The 13,343-nt window shown below is 52.8% G+C and overlaps 1 protein-coding gene across 7 annotated transcripts in view; it reads left to right on the top strand.

The window, feature by feature from the left end:
- The first annotated feature begins 678 nt into the window (after positions 1 to 678).
- The window catches only part of ATP2B2 (ATPase plasma membrane Ca2+ transporting 2), a 375,986-nt gene continuing 363,321 nt past the window's right edge, over positions 679 to 13,343 (top strand). For all 7 annotated transcript variants that reach the window (XM_042236653.2, XM_042236651.2, XM_042236650.2 and 4 more), the window contains exon 1: positions 679 to 869. The gene's annotated coding sequence lies outside the window, so the exon portion shown is untranslated. The remainder of the gene's footprint in view (positions 870 to 13,343) is intronic.

Here is a 13,343-nt window from a genome sequence, read left to right as displayed (position 1 = left end):
ATTAATTGATGGCATGGAGCAGACCCAGGCGCTGGGAGTCAGGTGGCCCAGCTTCCTGGTGGAGCTAGGCTTTTCAGCGACCTGGGGCCTGTGCCAAGAAGGGGAAGCCTGCTTTGGGAAGTGCTTCGGTGTGTGCCTGGAGCATCCACCTTTCTCCTCCTCTGTGCCCGCCTCCTCTAGGCCCTAGACCTCGCCAGGGCTGGAGGCTGGGGGCCAACAGGTGCCGCTGCCCTACCCCCATCTCTTCTCCCAGTCTGAGTGCCCTCGGGCTCAACACCCCTGGATTGCTCCAGCCAGCCCTCTCCCCCAAAGCTAGGTCTCCCCGTATACCCCGTCCACACCTCAGTAGTCCCACACTGCAGGACCCCAGCCTTGGGTTCCTGTGTATTGGGAAGGTAGGGTACCCTGACCCAGGGGAAGGGGTTCCTCCGAGGGTCAGGCTGACGGGCGGGGGCGGTAAGGAGCTGGTGCTGATGGGAGTACCTGAAGACCAAGCCCGGGGAGAGGCCGGACGCCCGCTCCCTGGGCCCCGCAGCGCGCGCCCGGGGGAGGGCGCGGGCTGGACCGCGAGCTCCGGGTCCCGCAGGGCGCTCTCCGTGCGGAGTTTGGGGAGGGCCGAGGGGGAGCGCGTGGGGGAGGAGGGAGCGGGAGGGGAGGGAGAGAGGGAGGGAGGCGGGCAGAGCGCAGTGCAGCGGCGGCAGAGGCGACGGCGGCGGGAGGGAGGCGGGCGGGCGGCGGCGGGGCGGCGGGGCGAGGCGAGCGCGGGGCAGCGGCGGCAGAGGAGCCGCAGCCGCAGCGGGGCCGGGCCGGGCCGGGCGCGCACCAGCGGCAGCGGCAGCGGCAGCATCTCGCTCGCGGAGCCGGCGCAGGTGAGGCAGGGGCGGCCGGGCCCGGGGCTCTGGGCCTCCTCCCCGCTCCTTCGGTCTCTCTCTTCCTCCCGGCTGGCTTCCCTTCCTCGGGCGCGCGTCCCCGGGAACCGCTGCCCGGCCAGAGCCCGAGCCGGAGCGCGTCGCGGGTCCACTCGCCCCGCGGAGGCAGGCGCCTTGTCAGCGGTGACCTTGAGCGGGCAGCCGGCGCGGGCGGGGCTGGCCGGGGTGGGCGCCTGCGGACCCGGCGCCTGCAGGCGCGGGGAGGGGGCGCGCCGTCCGCCTGCAGCGCGCAAACTTTCCGGGGCTCCGAACAGCCCCGGAACTGGGGCCTGGGTCGTCCAAGGCGTTAGAACCCTCCGATTTCTTCCTTCCCAGCTGTCTCTGACTTCTCTGCCTGGCTTCTCCCGAGTACTGCGGGGTCCCCCCTTTCTCCAGGTCCGGGTATCTGCAGGCTAGGGACAGGAGCGGAGCTGTGGACGTTGACCCGGGGCTGGGGGCTTCTCTTCCCCGCAAAGGCGCTTCCGGAGCTTCCAAGAGCGGAAGCGCCAGGGGACCCTCTGCCAGGTGCCCTCTGCATCTCCGGCCTTGCTCTTCCCTGGCGCCCCTCACCCTGCCCACAGCCCTCCCCAAGCTGCAGGAGTCCCCTACCTGGTGACACAAGGGCTCCAAAGCCCCACATTCTTGTCAGGCTCTCAGATCTGGTGCTTGATTTTTCAGTCCAGCGTCAAAGGGTCCTTGAGAAAGAGGGCTTAGGCAGGTGCCCCACCTAGGGCCCCAGAGTGGATCAGAATGTTTCCACACACCTGGGCTCACCCAGGGCCTGGTCATCCTGAAGCCCTGTGGTCTCAGGAGGAGACTCTGTCCTGGCCATCGGGTGTGTGTCTTAGCATCCCAGAACGTTATTCTTGAAGATGGGAGGTGAGCCCCAGAGAGGGCGATCCAACCTCAAGGTCACACAGCGAACCTGTAAAAGGAGCAAGAACTGGGCCTTTTTTTTTTTTTTTTTTCAAAACGGGTTGAGAGGGAAGGAGAGCACTCCTGTTTGGTTCCTACTCCTGGGGAATTTGGGCTCTGTCTCTTACTAGCAGTGTGACCTCTGACAAGTCAATTCCCCTCTGACTCTCTTTCCCCATGTGTAAAATGGGGGTAGCTACCTCCCAGGGCTGTTCTGATGGCTGTGTTAATGTTCTTGAAGTTCTTACCACCCTGCCTAGTGCATGGTCTGTGTCCAAAAATTTTTTGGCTACCGACACGTGAAATTTCCTTTCCGGGCTCGGAAGGGAAGGAGCGGCTCCCATCCTCTCCAGTCTGCTTTGGCATCTAGATTTCAGTGGGTTCTCCCCTGTGGCTCTGTGGGCTGCCAGGGGGCAGCACCTGCCGGAACCCTGAACCCTTGTGCCCTGTGTGGCATGTTTCGTGGTGGCAAGAGTCCCAGACCCTCGAGAGCCCTCTGGACCTACTGGTGCGGCCGCTGGAGGCTGTGGCTTCTCGCCACCTCCATGGCAAGAACAGTCACTCATTCCCAGCTGGGAGACGACGACGACGGGGCTGCCCTGCTGCAGTCTCAGGAGGATCACCCCCCTCCCCCCGCCCCGCCTCCACCGTCTTGTGGGCGAACATCAGCCTCACCTTCTCCATCTGACCCGCTCTTCTCTCTACCTCTGTGCGATGTCATTCCTTCCCTCAGAGGTACTATTGGCAGCAGAGGAGATGAGGCAGGAGGAACTCATTCATTCATTCCCTTGCCTAGCCTTGAGTCATGCCTTCTCTGGGCCAAGGGGTGCTTGGAAGCACCAAGAAATATCAGCCATATGTTGCAGTTATGAAGCCCCTGCCAGGTGCCAGGCGCCTCCTGCTCCCTGGAGACACGTTCATTCATTCGACACATTTTTGTTAAATACTTAATATGTGCTAAGCACTGTTTGGTGTGCCAGGGAGACATTGGTAAATAAAACAGACCTGGTCCCAGTTGTCTAGGGTGACCATGTAATTTGCCATCCAAGCCAAGATAATTTTGAGAAGAAGAGAGGGCATTATTAATGATAACACCAGCACCGCGGACATAAACAGGGACTGTCCAGCCAAACTGGGTTGCATGGCCATCCTGTGACCTCATATTTATACACCAGTGTGCATGGAGAACTGTTAATGTTTTTTTTGAGCTTGCTTTTTGCCAGGCTCTGTTAAGCCCTTTCGAGTTATCATCTGATTTAATCCTCCCGGGGCTGTGAAGCTGTTGTTACCATCTGCATGCAGCGGGTTAGTTGTGGGGCTGGGACCCCTTCTGCTACTTAACTGCTGAGTCGCAGTGTCTCCCCAGAGATGGACAAGACCCAAGGCCCACGGGCACTCTCACTCTATCAAAGAAGCTCACAGATGACTGTTAGGAACACAGATGCTGTAATAGATGTGCCGCAGGGGCAGACAGAGGCACAGATTTTGCCTGAAAGAGTCTGAGGCAGCTTTCTGAAGGACAGAACCTTTGAGCTGGAGCTTGAAACCTGAATTAGGGTTTTGATGGACTGTTCAGTTGGGGGCAGGGCATTCCAGGCCCAGGTAACTGAGGCTTTGAGTTGTGGGGTATGTGAACTGTTTGGAGCTACCATCCTCCAAATAGGTCTGGATCGAACTGTGACAGGACAAGAGTTAGGCCTGAAACAGCAGAGCTAGTGAAGATTGCGTCCAAAGCTGGTGTGCCACGGCGTTTTACAAGGATACTCTGAAGGTGTGACTATTCTAGAGGCAGGCGGTAGAGAGAGAATGGGTTGTGCTGGTTTTCCCTTTGACAGGAATTTTCTGTAACCCAGTCTATACTATGGATTGCCTGCAAGGTCAGGGAAATCATTTTGTCATGTAGAACCACTGCAGAAGAATCTTACCAGCGTCTATTGGGGCAGAAAGGTTTCACCAGGCAAAGTGATTGCCGGCAAGAGGAATATTAACCTACTTAAGGGACACGGTGTAAGTAGCATCATTTGCAAATAAGGGATGTGCTCAGTATAGGTTAAATCTTTTCTGTTTGCTCAGTCACGTGCAGAATAGTAGAACTTCCTCCTCACTCCTCCTCTGCATGTCACCTCTGCCACCATAGAAATCTGCAAGTCATAAAATTGAATTTCTTTAGTAATATAGAAAATTATAATAAAGGCTTATTTCTCAGACTTTTCACTAATTCATACTGGCCTCTTTTCCTCTCCCTGCCAAGGAAGTGGAATTATTAGCTCTATGGTATCTAAAACTTTGAATCCATTAGCAGAGAACAGTAGCAGAAAAGGGGATCAACTGTTGGGGCCTTGAATTTGGAGAATCAGGCTATGAAGATTTGGGAAGCAGGAGAGCTTGATGGACAGGGAAGGGGAAGGAGCACGGCCAGCTGGGTGTGTGACCTCTGTAATGACATGGGATTCTGTGGTGAGGGGGGCCCCACAGCTTGATTCAATACTCTGTGGTCACATATTGAAATCCTTCGTAGCTTTGAACAGGGAAGCCCACATTTTCACTTCGCACCACATCCTACAAATTATGTAGCCCGTCCTAGGAGGGAGAGACGAAGAGAGAAAGGGCAGGGGTGGAGGTGGGGGTCGGGAAGACAGTGGGGGCAGGCGGAAAAGATAGAGACGAGGAGAGAGAAAAGCAAGTAACATTTCTAGAGCCTCTGCCATGTGCCAGATGCTATGTGAGGCCACTTACCTTGTTTCCCTACTTTCGTCTTCCTGACAATCCTGTGAGGCGGGTGATGTCATCCCTGTTTGAAAATGTAGATTCTGTGTGACTCAGGTTTGGTAGGGGCTTCCCTGGTGGCTCGGTGGTAAAGAATCTGTCTGCCAGTGCAGGGGACATGGATTTGATCCCTGGGTCGGGAAGATCCCCTGGAAAAAGAAATGGCAATGCACTCCAGTATTCTTGCCAGGGAAATCCCATGCACAGAGGAGCCTGGCGGGCTTCAGTCCATGGGGTCACAAAGAGTCGGAGACGACTGAGTGAGCGAGCAAGACAGTTCTAGAGGCTAGCAGTCTGAAATCAAGGGGCCGGCAGGGCCACGCACCTTCTGAAACCTGTAGGAAAGCTTTTGATGGTTTCCAGCAATCTCTGCTGCTCGTAAGTTGGTGTCTTCGCACGGCTGGCCCACCACTCTGTATCTCATTTTCACATCTCTCTGCCCTTATAAGGACAACAGTCATATTAGAATGGAGCCCACCCTCACTGAGGATGGCCTCATCTAAACTTGATCACATCTGCAAAGACCCCATTTCCAAATAAGGTCACATTCACAGGTGCAGGGTTAGGACTCCAGTGTATTTTCAGGGAGGACACAGCCTCAGGCGCAAGTGCAGTGAACCAGGCTGTGTGACTGTGAATGATTTGGGCCGAGAATGAACTCCTCTCTGCCCCAAGGTTAATACCAGCTCTGAAGAATTGAACACTCTTGAGAAGGAGCAAATGACAACTGTTTGGTCCACACTGAGAGAGAAAAATCAATCCCCGTTGAGGGAGAAAGCAGCCCCAAGTGTACACAGTGGCGTCTCCACCTGAGCCTTCCTGCTTGCCCCACCGTCCTGACGCCATCACTTTCGTCTCTCTGGCTTCCTGGGGGAATTGAGCGGCTTCAGTCCCCTGTTTCCTCATCTGTGAGACAGGATACCAACAGCGCCTACCTCATGGGTGCTTTCTTGAGGAATGAGATGGATTAAAACGAGTGATTCTTAAAACAGTCCCTGGCACACAGTTGCTACTGTTAGCATCCTCATCGTCTTTTAACTTAGGTGACCTTTCACATGTCTTTGTATCTTTCAGTTTTCCTCACAGCAAGCTCTGCGACACGCTTCCATAAATACCAGCTTTCTCTCCCCATTAGGTGGTTACTCACTGATGAAGCCAGGTCTCAAACCCAGTCCTCGGGTTTCCAGTTCCGAGCGGGCCTCACTGCATGGTGCCTGCTCTAGTAGCTGAAAACCCACTGGTATGAAGGTGTTGTTCCTTGCTTCATGGGGCTGGGAGACTGGAGAGGAGTGATGTGTCAGGGAGAGGATGATGTGAGGGGAAGGAGGGGGTACCCAGAAAGAGGAAATAGCCTCAGTGGCCAGAGACCCCCTTATCACTATGCTTCTTAGAGGTGGCACAGGTGGGGCCTTTCTTTAACTTTGCATTTTCGGGCCCTGGTACATAGAAGGTGCCTAATAAATGTGTTGGATGAATGGATTTCTTATCAAACACAAACAGCCACTGTCCCCCACCCAACAACAACAACAACAACAAAATCCTGGGACGAGGCCCCGTTGCCTAAGTGGTGATTGCTGGCCACAACTCACAGCTGGGCCATCGACGTGTGAGTGATGTCAAAAAAAACATGCTTTTGATGCTGTTTGAGGAAACTGGATGAGCTGTGAAGGGCGAGGGTGTAAAGAGGGTCCAGTTAAGATTTGTAGAGAGTTTAGCTAAAAAGCTTGGGTCATAAATATCATCTCCTTTCTTTGCTCTTTTCTCACCCACCTCTCTTCATTTGCATTAGTTGAGGTAGTCATTAGTGCCATAGAAGTATTTCTAGTTCCTTGCTTTCTAGGTAGATGGTAGGCGGAGCTTCTTTGCCTGTTTTGTCATCAGTTACAGCTGCCTGTCTTGGTTCAGCCAGTGAAATTGCAGAAGTGACACTTGTCGTCTCGGAATGGAAGCTTTAATAACCAGCATGCTGTTAGCCACTGTCCCCTTTACCTCTCTCGGCAACTGAGGCAGCGTGAAGTTGGAGCCTCCCTCAGTCTGATTCCCAAGTGAAGATGATGTGGAGCAGAGCCCTCTGCCAAACCATGATGGACGTGCAGCAATCAGTGAGGAGGGAGCCTTCGCTCTTAAGACACTGACACTTCGCTCTTGTCTGTTACCGCAGCATAATCTGTCCTGTCCTGACTGATACAGGTAGAGCACAAGCTAAAATAATCACAACTTGTTTAGAGATGTGTAGCCCTCTGTCCATGGAATTCTCCAGGAAGGAATACTGGAGTGGCTTGCCATTCCCTTTTCCTGGGGATCTTCCTGACCCAGGGACTGAACCCCGGTCTATTGCACGGCAGGCCGAGTCTTTACTGTCTGACCCACCAGGGAAGCTCTAGCGATGTGTGTAAGCCTTTTTATTCCTTCACATGTCATGCTTAAAATTTTAGTGTTTGAAGGTGTTGTGGATACAAAATGGGTGAGCCCCACTGCTCTGTGAGGTAAAGGTCAGTCTTTGTGGCACAGATTATGGGAACTGTACCGACTGCACCCCAGCCTCATCTGCTTTGGTCCCATGTGGTCCTGCCAGACAAGTCCACAGCAGCCTCGAAACGGGCCACGTGTGCTGGAGCAACTCCAGGCCTTTGCCTGAGCTCTGCCTAGAATGGGACATCCCCAGGAAGTCACGTCACTTGATGAGTGGCTGTGGTGGAGAATGACGAGGGCATGGAGGGAGAGGAGAGCATTGGGTTGGTTCTGTGCGGCATGGAAGACCAGAATTAGGACCGAGAGTGAGAGTCCTGTTCAGTGTGAGAGAGTTTTCTAGCTATGAGGGCCTGGCCTGGCACAGTAGTGAGCTCACCACACTAGGAAGTTTCCAAGTAGGGGTGAGATGTCATGGTGGAGGTTTCAAGTCATCAAAACTAGCATAAACTTTCCAATCATGTCGAACATGACTTTAGGTGAGGATTGTCCAAAAAAGCTGGATCTTGGCCATAATTCTCTATTTCTTTTTCCCTTTTAAAAATAAAAATAGCTCCCCCTCCAAATTATAGATTGGTTATATAATGATTATGGAAATACAAATGATATCAGAAAGTACAAAGTAAAACTCAAATGCAATGCCATAAAACACAGCTAACCTACATTAACATTTCCTTCCAGATAATGTCCTTCCAGATGTTTCTCAATGATTGATAGGTAAATAGATAGATTTTTTTTTAATCTTTCTGCCACTCAGTAGTAGAGTATGGGCATCTTAAATAGTAGTAAATATTTCTCTACCTTGTCTTTTATAAGTGGCTTTGCTGTAACTTATTTAATAGATCGCTTCCTGGCGGTTGTTCCTGAATTGTGCCATTAGGGGCACCATCGGGATGGATGTCTTGTCTGTGGACCCTGGGCTTGTGTTCAGGCATCTCCTGAGGACCTGTTCCTAGAAGTGACACCGACTGACTCAGACAAAATGGTTTGGGATGAAAGGAGAGGTGAGAGCCGTGGCATGTTCAGGTAGAGGAACCACTTCTGGCAGGAGGGCAGCCTGCAAAAGGCCCGAAGGAGGAGGGCGATGAAAGGGAGACGGTGGCTGGTCTGGAAGGCTGAGGCAGTGGGAGAGAAGGGGAGGACATGGATGGAGCCGGATTTAGACCCTCAGTCCCAGCTTTGGGTGAGCCATTCCCCAGGCAAAGGCCAACTATGACGGCAGCTAAGATTTACTAGAGCCAGGCAATTACAGGTGTTTTTATGTGCACATCAGAGCCCCACCACCACCTTGCAAGGAAGGTCTCTGTCCCCATTTTACAGAGCAGCAAGGTGAGGCCTGGAGAGGATGCAGCAAACTGCTGTTGTCTCCACCTGCAGTGTGTGGGCCCCTGCAGAGTTCAGCCCCTTCGCCTGCTCGCACCCTGGCTGGCTCACGCCTTCCGTCTTGGCAGACGCCATCTCAGCCAGCTCTTTCCCACTCTTGGAAAGGAAGACTGACCGTAGGTGACTCCTTTTTGAAGTTTTTCTTCATGGCTCCTCGTCCACCCCAGTCAGCCCCCCAAAGTAAGGCAGAACTTCTCAGGGCTCAGAAAGGTGTCCTGCAGGCCATCACGAGACTGCTCACTCTTGGGTATTCACCGTTGAACCAGGGAGCCTGCATTTGGCTTCAGTGAATTGGAGTCCCTGACTCGACTAACAGAGAGTAAGACCCTTTCTTATCTCACATGATCCAAAGCTCTGGAGTCAGCTAATTCAGCAGTTCATTCCATGCCATCAAAACCCACAGTCTTTCTGTCCTTCTCCTCTGCTATCATTATCTAAAAGGGTTCCGCTGTCCTGAGCATCCCCTGAAGATGGCACAAGACCCAGGGGACAAAAGGCAGAGGCAGCTCTCTGTTTCTTTTATCAGGGAAGAAGGCTTTCCCAGAAGCCCCCAGCCCACTTTCCTTTCTGTCTCATTGGCTGGAATTGGGTCACATGCCCTGTCTAAACCAGTCACTGCCAAGGGAATGTGACTGAGGGCTTTAAAGGACCAGGACTTATCCCTCCATCAGTTAAGGGCAGAGGTAGATGTCCAACACAGTCAGGGTTCTGCCAGCCAGGAAAAGAATGACCACTGGGGAGGCAGCTCCCAGGGTCTGCTCAACTGTGTGCTCACACTCCCAGCTCATCTGCTAGGCTGGGAACCGTGAGAGGACAGGGGCTTGGGACTTACCCCTTCCTGTGTCTTCTGCAGGCTAGCACAGGGCTTGGCACCTTGTGGATATTGAGCAAACTATGGGTTGAATGAATGAATGAAACAAATCAGTAGGTGTTTCTGGAGACTGCACTGGACCCTGAAATCTCTGTGTACCAACAGTGCCAGTGATCTGTCGGTTGGGGCAGGGGTGGTTTAAGTATTTCAGAGAGTATAGGAATGGCTTTGTCCTCAAAGGGGCTGTAATTTGGCAGTGGGGAGAACACTAGCGCCTAAGCAATGTGTAGAATTCGGGCCTGGATGGTGGCACTGACAAGACATGTCACAGAAGGTAAATGCCTCCGCAGGAGCCCAGATCAGTAGGGCAAGGCCCATTAGGGACCAGATACTGTGAAGGGCAGTGGTGGGTGGAGAAAAACGCTGTGTGCTCTGAGACTGGGGGTGAGGTAGTGGATACGGGGTAGTAGGGCACCAGCTGGTCCTGAGGAGGACTTGTTCCTGAGAGCCTACTGTGTCCTGGGCATCACACTTGTATTTATTTCATCTGCTCTTTCCTGTGTCTCTATGAAATGGATCATCCCGTCCCATTTTGTAGATGGGGAAACTGAGACTCAGAGGGTGAGTTACCTTGTCGGACATCACAGAGCCAGGAAGTGGTAGAGTTTGGCTGAGAGAGCACATCTGTCCTGAAACGCTGGCTCCATTCCACAAAGGGGCTGGGATGGCCTTCGAGGGCCCACCTAAGACCAGCAGACCGTGGAGTGAATGGGAAAGGGGAGCCTGTAAACTGGCAAGGAGGGCCTTGAGAAGCTTGGCGCTGTGCAACAAGGGAGTGAGACATCCCTGTGGAAGAGGTGCTTGCAGCAGGATTCAGGGTGAGACTGAGGAGCCATGATCCTTGGCATCAGAGCTGACCTCACATCCCTGATCTCCCAGCCAGTAGCTGTGACCTTGATGGGACACTTAGCTTCTCCATCCCTCAGTCTCTCCATCTATAAAATGACAATAATAATTAAATATGTACCCAGTGCCTGGCACATAAGGAGAATTTAATAAATGGAGCTATTATAATTATTAATATCATTGTTGCTGCTGTTTTAGAGCCTGGTGGGTGATCACATTTTGTGGTGACCCCCTTGGTGTGGGGTCCTGGGTTCCAGCTCTGCCTTTATCACACCCACACATTTTACCTTGACTGCATCCTGCACCCAGCCTGGCTCTCCAGGCTTCCTCTGCAAACTTAAGAGGGGGTGGGCCAGCTGAATTCTAGCCTTCTCCTTGTTCTAAGCTCTGCACTTGTGTGAGGTGGAAGAGGGAGGCTGCAATGACAAATGGGATCAGAATGGAGTGAGGGGGTGTTGGGGATGCCATTGTTCAGGGGAAACAAAGGAAGGGAAGGGCAGAGGTGGGAAGGAGGAGCAGAGAGGAGCCCGAGCAGGCGCGCAGCCAGCCAGGCCCGAGCAGGTGTGCAAGCCGGTGGCCGGACAGCCGGTGGCCGGACAGTTTGGAGGGGAGCAGAGGCAGCCTGCTGAAACCGACCAGGCAGAAGCTCCCTGAGAACAGCTGCGTCTGACACCTGCCTGCGTTGTGGCAGAACCAGCGAGAGAGAGGAAGAGAGAGAGAGAGCGATCAATCATCGTTCTTCCTGATGTTTAATACCTGGGAGGCAGGGCTTTGAAGAGTGTATGTGTTCAAAGACTGAAATTGAATTTCTCCAAAGTTTGCAGGAACACTGCAATTATGCCTGAGAACATGTCTATGAAATCCCCTTGAAATCTATTTTTGGCACAAGGTTTTATAACCAGAGTCAGAAATTGAGTGGAAGTGTGTGGGAGGCTGACCCTGGACAGATTCCATGTTTTAAAGGGGAAAGGGTATTTTTAACTGCAAACACCCCTGTCTCCTGGGGTGAGACCAGGGAAGAGGCAGTTTTACCACTTTGGGTTTCCCACCCACTGTCGTGTTAAGACGGCAACTATCTTTGACAGAAGTTGTTTGAGTTCCTTTCTCAGAGTGGGTGGCCTAGGGCTGAGGGATGAGGGGGAAACTTGTCTGGGAGTTCTGTATGTTGGAACAGAGATATATCTTAATTTGCCAGAGACTCCTTCAAATCCATCTTGTGCGGCTGTCACTGTGCCCAGGGAGATTTGCCCGGCGGGAGATTTCTCCAACGCTGCTGTATCAGTTAGCTGTTGCTTGGTAACAAATTGCCCCAGTCTTGATGTCTTGAAGCAGTTGGTTTGTATTATTGGTAACGAGTGTACAGTTCAGCTGAATGGTTCTTCTGGCCCCGCTGGATTCCCTGACATGTCTGTGGTCTGTTGTCAGTCGGGTAAGCAGCTCTGTTGACCGTGGTGGGCTCTTTCACAGGTGTGGGGGGTCAGCTGGCTCAGGGCTGGCCTGGGACAGTCTCTATGGGACAGCTCAGCTCGGCTGTACGCTGTGTCTTCTCCTCCAGCAGCAGGTGTGGGTCTGTTGGAGAGGCAGTGGCAGGGCTGTGAGAGAAAACAGAAGCACGCAAGGGTCACTGAGAGCTGGGCTCAAAATTGGCACAAGGTCACTTCCAGTGCATGCGTGCATGCTCAATTGCTCAGTTGAGTCAGACTCTCTGTGACCCCGTGGCCTGTAGCCCGCCAGGCTCCTCTGTCCACGGGATTCTCCAGGCAAGATTGCTGGAATGGATTACCCTGTCCTCCTCCAGGAGATCTTCCTGACCCAGGGTTCAAACCCACGTCTCTTATATCTCTTGCATTGGCAGGTGGGTTTTTTTGTTTTTTGGGTTTTGGTTTTTTTTACCACGAGCGCCACCTGGAAAACCTCCTGTTGGCCAAAACAAGTTATGAGGTCACATCAATTCCAGGATTGGGGAAATATGATGGTACTTCTTGAATGGCAGAGTCACATTGAAAAGGGCTGGGGTCCAGGCAGGCCTTCAATTGGGACCACCAACACCTCCATTCGGTCCCCTGCACACACGTGAGCTTCAGCGTCACCCTCTGGGGCTGTCACATTAGCGGTAGTCTTTCCTTATAGTCGTCCCTATGCCCAGGAGTCCCTTGCCATGCAGAGTTTTCTAAGAGCCTTCTCTGTGGAATAAGGAAAGTATATGTTGCCACATCGGAGAAGGCAATGGCACCCCACTGCAGTACTCTTGCATGGAAAATCCCATGGATGGAGGAGCCTGGAAGGCTGCAGTCCATGGGGTCGCTGAGGGTTGGACACGACTGAGCGACTTCCCTTTCACTTTTTACTTTCATGCATTGGAGAAGAAAATGGCAACCCACTCCAGTGTTCTTGCCTGGAGAATCCCAGGGACGGGGGAGGCTGGTGGGCTGCTGCCTCTGGGGTGGCACAGAGTCGGACACGACTGAAGCACCTTAGCAGCAGCAGCCCCCACGTAACGTGAGATCAGTTTGCACTTGCGTTGTTGTCTCGTCGCTTCGGTCGTGTTGGACAGTTTGCAGTTTGCACCCGGATGGACTGTAGCCCACCTGGCCTCTTGGTCCCTGGGATGCTGGTGACGATGTGGGGGAAATAGATGTATCCATGGCTGGTCAGGGTTTCCATGGCATTTAAGGGGGCAATTCTGCTATATTTCTTCCTTTTTTAATTTAATTTTTTTTAAATTGGAGGAATATTGCTTTACAATGTTGCGTTGGTTTCTGCCATACAACAATGCAAACCAGCAGTAATTATCTGCTGTATTTCTTAGAATTAAAAACACATGTAAGGGTTAAACGCAGTACGGAATGACCATATCATGGATGAATTGCTGATAGACACAACTACCCAGATGAACCTCAAGGCGTGAAAAAGGCCAGTCCCACAAACTTATTTGTTCCATGACTCCGTTTGGGTAACTTTGGTGACGTAACATAATCTTAGGGTTGGAGAACAAGTCAGTGGTGGTCAGGGGTCAGGGATGGGGAGAGGGCGTGCGACATGCAGGGGAAGGCAGGGGGCCTTGGGGGGATGGCACAGTTGAGTGCCTTGGAGGGGCTGTTGTGTGCAGAAAGACGCACTTGTGATAAAATGACAGAGAGCTACATGTGCACGCACACAGACACACCTGTATGGCGGGTGCAGTT

Source organism: Ovis aries, chromosome 19 (genome assembly GCF_016772045.2).
Source record: "Ovis aries strain OAR_USU_Benz2616 breed Rambouillet chromosome 19, ARS-UI_Ramb_v3.0, whole genome shotgun sequence".
Lineage (NCBI taxonomy): Eukaryota > Metazoa > Chordata > Mammalia > Artiodactyla > Bovidae > Ovis > Ovis aries.
This window is presented reverse-complemented; position numbering and strand designations above follow the sequence as displayed.